Consider the following 6000-nt stretch of genomic DNA (forward strand, 5'->3'; position numbering starts at 1 on the left):
TGCTCCCTCAACTCTACCGAAATTCGTTGATGTACTTGCGCACTTCTTATAACTTACTGTGTTTACTCAGCTCTTACGGTGATTTTCTGGAGTAAAACTGACGCTTCATCTTTTGTGTTATGTACAATAAACTTTATTAAACTCATCAGTATACGTTTGATCATCATTCGGACCTGGTCCGAAACAGCAGACTTGTAGGCTATTAATAGTGGATACATACAAGCAGATGACAAATACGTTATAACTGTAATTAAACTACTAAAGTATACCTGGTCCATCTCCATACAGCACTCTGACTCTGTAGGCATTATTGTCCGACTCCGGGTCGAAATGAACACTGTTACTGAGAGTTTCTGATATTTTTATCATCATTCCGTGAGATGAAATTGTCCTGAGAGACTGAGCGCGAGCTCATGAAGCTCCGCCCCCTGTGTCGTGCAGCAGCAGCTTATTTGCATTTAAAGGGCACACACTAAAACAGCGCGTTTTTCTGAGCCTCAAAAAATGACAATTTAAACATGCTGTAAAAAATTATCTGTTGGGTATTTTGAGCTAAAACTTCACATGCACACTCTGGGGACATCAGAGACTTATTTTACATCTTGTGAAAAGGGGCATAATAGGTTCCCTTTAAACGAAATATAGTAACGCCTATATAGCTGTGGTGCACAAGCTGGTAAATGAAAAACATGCAGTGGATTGAGTGTGCAGCGGCACAGACGTCCAAGCTTGTCGAGCACATCCCTTTTTCACAGACATCAGTGGATAGTTTGTAGTTCAGTCAGATGTCAGATTTTTCAACCATGTCTAAAATAAAGCAGAGTTGGGAATCAGATCTTAACCACGTTTTTACTGATGAGGAATGGTTTAAGGCCCTTTGTCGTGTACATACCTCCTCTCAAAGTTACACAGAATTTATCGTACAAAAGCTAAACGGTTTAAAATAAACCTGGATCTCGATCCTACTTGTAACCGATGTCGACAAGCTTCGGCTTGGATGCAGTTTATTCAATTTTTTTTTATGTCAGAACAGAACAATTTCACATGATTTGGCAACCTTTCCTCTTGTACTTTATTTATTTTTCCTATAAGTAGCCCTATATATAATCCCTACCTTTGTATTCGATCCTTGCTATTCTTTGTCCTCTCTCCTGTCCCTGATTGATTAAGAAACAGTGAGAACATAAAAAAGGGGAAAGAAATTGTATTTGGTTTTCCAGTAATTGTCTATGAAGGTGCAGGGTTTTTTTTTTTGTTCTTGTTTTTTGTTCCTTTTTCTTAGTAATGTTAAAATTTTTGCTGTATTTTGTCTATATTGCTACCACACGGTATGTATACGTTTAGTACATATATAATTTCATATTATTTTACTTGTATTGTTTTGTAATATACTAGTATGTTTTGGAGCAAACATTTATAATAATTATATAATTTATCATTACTCAGAGAGTAAGGAAAGCTTTTGTTTAATCTCATCTGGATTTCTTGGTCAATATGGTGAAACAAACGCTGTATTGTCTTTGTTTTAGTAATTCTCTGATTGAAAAGCATCAATAAAAAGAGTTAAACTAAATACGAGTGAGTGAGTGAGTGAGACTTTTAAAGGGTAACTAAACCCTAAACCATCTTTTTTTATTTAATGATCTTTAAGAATGAGGCTTTATTAGTGCTGTTCATTGATTCGAGTAACTTTTTTGACATTTGGGTATAAGGTGTTTTAATTTTACAATATATGGTGTAAAAACGTCTGAGTGCTGCCCTCTTAAGGTTGAACGGTGGCTACTGCAGTTGAATTTTCCTATTGGATGTTGCGGTGGCTAGTGCACTTGACTAGTCGAGCAACGAACGCCGCGCTAAGTGAGCTGGTCGATAGGAATTACGCATAGTGAAATCTAACGTAGCACGGCGTTCGTGACTCGATTAGTCGAGACTGTTTTCCAAAATGGATCCTGCATGTAAACGCGTAATGTACTGTCTTTATAAAGTATCTTCTTATTAAACTGTCTGTACACTTACAAAGTTCTCAATGCTTCGGTTTGCATGTATGGACCCTCATTATGCTACCGTGTTAGTGTGAGGCTATTTTGAGCTTTGTTAGTGGTATTAACTAGCGATTTACTTTTACTTACTCTGTGCCCCATATACTATTGTTATGAGCTAATCTGTTTTTAAAGATAAAACACTTTATATTCGATTATCATGAAAACGCATCTCCGGGAACGATCGACTCGGTAACCATGTGTTAATTACCCCTAGGTTCATTTTTCACTGGATTTGTCCTTTAAGATCGACAAGATTTCTCAACAAAAACATTTATTGAACACTTGACCAATCTGCACTTGTTGTGACCTTGAGATATGTTTGGAAATTGTACCTGAATGAATTGAAAATGTATTTGCTACATTTCAGATTAATATATTTGTTTTCCTTAAAATTTTAATTAACAGTAACTTAAACACTTTGCAGTTTGAATGATGTCTTTTATAAACAAAATGACGGAGTATGTTTTTATGTTTCCACTGTTCGATCGCATCCGCGCCTCTCTCACACACACACACACACACACAAATATAAGTAAACACTTTGCGACTTTAAACACACGCGACTTTTCGATCGCGCCCGCGCCCCTCTCTTCCTCTCCCGAGTCTCCCTCTCCCTCTCTCTCACACACCATACTCCAGCAATGCAATCTTTACATCGCAGCCTATTTTTTACAGTCTATGATCGCAGCCTGCTTCAGAGCTAAAGCGGGGCTACAGATTAGGTGTCCCCAAAGAACCCGCGTATCTAACAGTAGTTCCGCATTACATGAATTAATTTGCACGCGAGTTTTATTTATTTTTATACAATGTATTCTCCGTGTAAATGTATACACCGAACCGTGACGCCCGTACCGTTTCGGCTCAATACGAATACATGTACCGTTCGTTCCACCCCTAGTCTACAGTGAAATACAGTCACACATTACACTGTTTGGCCAGCATTTTAACCGTGTTTAATCCAGCTACTAGTATGCTAAAGTTAACAGCTGACTAGCGTCACGTTTCTAACGTCCGTTTTCAGAGCATCCAAGAGAAGCACAGGCATAACAGTAGCACCGAAATGAAGCACAGAAATCCACATTGATATTCGGTCCAGTAAATAACGGTCGTTAAGGCACCAGTGCCGTATTAGCACCGGGTCTGTCTGTAGCTAGTGCTACCCAACCCTAGCGACGACGCTAGCAAAGCAAAGCCAGCCCTTCACTAACCAATGGCCACTTTTTTATTACTTATTTGTCTGCATTGAGTGAAAACCCTCTCAAATATAAGACACACAAAACAGAACAAATAAAAGTATCAGATTCTCTGTCTGTAATTGCAAAATTCCTGCTTACTTATTGTCAGTGTTGGGGAAAGTTACTTTTAAAAGTAATGCATTACAACATTGCGTTACTCCCAAAAAAAAGTAACTAATTGCATTACTTAGTTACTTTTTGTGAAAAGTAATGCGTTACGTTACTTTTACGTTACTTTTTCTCACCTGGGCTGGGCTTGCTTGTTTGTTTTTTTAATAACAAGAACAACAAAAAAGTTATATTTTTGGCAAATGTTAAGGCCCTTTCACACCAAAAATGAACTGAATAAGCCTCAGGCTGAAGGAAATGCATATTTAAGCTTGTACAGTAGAGGGCGCCGCTCAAACTAACCTTTCAGCTGCGCTGCCTTTCTGGATTAAAGAACAATAATATACAGGAGAAGGAAGTTCAACACTTTTATTTCTAAATCTTATCTAAAGTAATTTTTGCTTAGTATGGTTGAATTAGATAATTGAAGGTCAGCAGCAAAGACATTGATTAATAAAGTGAGATTAAATACACAAAGTATATTTGTGTAATTTAATAGTTAATTATAAAAGTTGAGTAAAATTCTGAGATTGCATTTTACTGTTTTTATTCATTTTGAGGAACACTGAATGTTTTCGTGGCAGTGAGATGACTAAATGCAAGTTCACATTTAGTCTCTAGAACTACAATAACCATCATGTTTACACAGCGCACACACCACCACCTCACTTTATTTCTCTCAAACATGGGGACAGGAGAGCTGCCAGTCAATAAATGTGAAAAAGTAACTAGCGTTACTTATTTGAAAAAGTAACTTAGATATTTTATTGCAAATTGAAAAAGTAATGCATTACTTTACTAGTTACTTGAAAAAGTAATCTGATTACGTAACTCAAGTTACTTGTAATGAGTTACCCCCAACACTGCTTATTGTGACATGATAGCAACCCTTCTGCTGTGCTAATGCAACCTCAACTACGCTATCAATATCCAAAGTAGCCTAACGTCATGTCGCCTATTCATATTTTTTCTCGAAGTTGGCAGTAACATATCAAAAGGTTTTAATTAAATATAAATGAGTTTTCTCCAAGGAACTTAGCTCCTTCCTTAGGCACTGGATGAGGTCTGCTCACTCTGCTGGAGAATGACTCTAGGCGCAGCGTGCGTCGAACACGTGTTCCACAACAACAACAACACAAGGCTGCCCACAGATGCGCCCGCCTAATAATCGGCTTGATATACTGAATATTGGCCGATGCCGATTATGTTAAAAACCCCTATTTGAAATTCGCCTCAAGATGAACAAATTGCTCTCTGAGACAACTTGTTTTTCCAAATCATATAAAAGATTCATTCAAAATGAACAAATGGTTCATGATCAACCCATCTCTATTACTTACGGACATCCATCTGCACTGCATCACCACGCTGAGGACCACCTTCTCCATTACTGGCCTCACAGAAATATGAACCGATATCCAGCTTAGACACACTCGGGAACTCCTGATCACAGAAACAAAATTTTACAGAAATAATTCAACTAACAAAAACCTAGAATTATCCTAAAGTGCAAAAGGACATTTAAATTATAGCAATATACAGTTATAGTACTGAATATTTTGACCAAAGGGTTTGATGTGACATTTTATATATGATATGATATGATATATATATATATATATATATATATATATATATATATATATATATATATACCATTTTGTATTTTCAAATATTGTAGATCAACACTCACCAGGTTCCCATTGAAAGCATTCATCTTGTAGGTGAGGTTTTTAAAAGAGGGGAACTTGCTGGGATCGTCTGGGAGGGGAGTATTGTCTTTGTACCACTTATAGGTGGGTGGGGGGGAGCCATCATTGTCGAAGCAGGTCAGAAGGGCGTTACTGCCTGTTGTGACTGATGAAGGAACTCTAGATACGGGCTTGGAAGGAGGCACTGTAGTGGAGAGAATTACAGTGGGAATTGTAAGGCTAAATATATAATTTATATATATAAATATATACAAAATTAAAATCAAAGCTATATTGTGTTAATATAAACAACACTCGACCCCACTGACTTTTTCCATGTACGCATCACTTTTTCAAAACATCATCTTTTGTGTTCCACAGAAAAATAAATGCATATAGACTTGGAACTAAATACCTGTGAGTAAATAATGACAGTATTTCAAATTTTTGAGTGAACTATCCCTTTAAAACTGCAGGTTGAAGGTGCTGTAAGCAATTTCAGTAGTTTTTGTGATTTCTAATAGGCTTAGCCACTGAATTAGACCACCCACGAACATTGTGATTGGCTAAAAGTAGGCTGGGCCATTCCCATTGCTGTTTAGGCTATAGCTCATGACATACACATTTGTGATATCTATCAGGTAGTAATGATTATGTAAAAAAAAAAAAAGATTTACCAAGGACAGTGAGTTTGACTGTCTTCTCTCCATAACCTTGATTTCCAGACACCTCACAGTCATAGTCTCCAGTGTCTGCTCGTGTCACCTTGTTGAATCTCAGTCCTCCAGAATACACAGTGATACGGTTTGCATACTGAGCTGAAAGAAAAAAGATGCACATCTTTCCTCAAATTGTCATTTTACAGATTAACACACAATAAGGAAATGCAACTGCAAGGTTACAATGATGACTCTGGATGACAAC

The 6000-nt window shown here is 37.2% G+C and overlaps 1 long non-coding RNA gene across 1 annotated transcript; it reads right to left on the reverse strand.

Annotated features, from left to right (window-relative positions):
- Positions 1–1058: 1058 nt before the first annotated feature.
- LOC309498606 lies at positions 1059–4719 on the reverse strand. Its single transcript, XR_014205992.1, has 2 exons — positions 4248–4719; positions 1059–3371 (listed from the first exon to the last, which is right to left on the reverse strand). It is a non-coding gene; the product is annotated as an uncharacterized lncRNA (long non-coding RNA).
- Between the last annotated feature and the right edge of the window lie 1281 nt (positions 4720–6000).

This window comes from Leuciscus leuciscus (genome assembly GCF_965113295.1).
Source record: "Leuciscus leuciscus genome assembly, chromosome: 5".
NCBI lineage: Eukaryota > Metazoa > Chordata > Actinopteri > Cypriniformes > Leuciscidae > Leuciscus > Leuciscus leuciscus.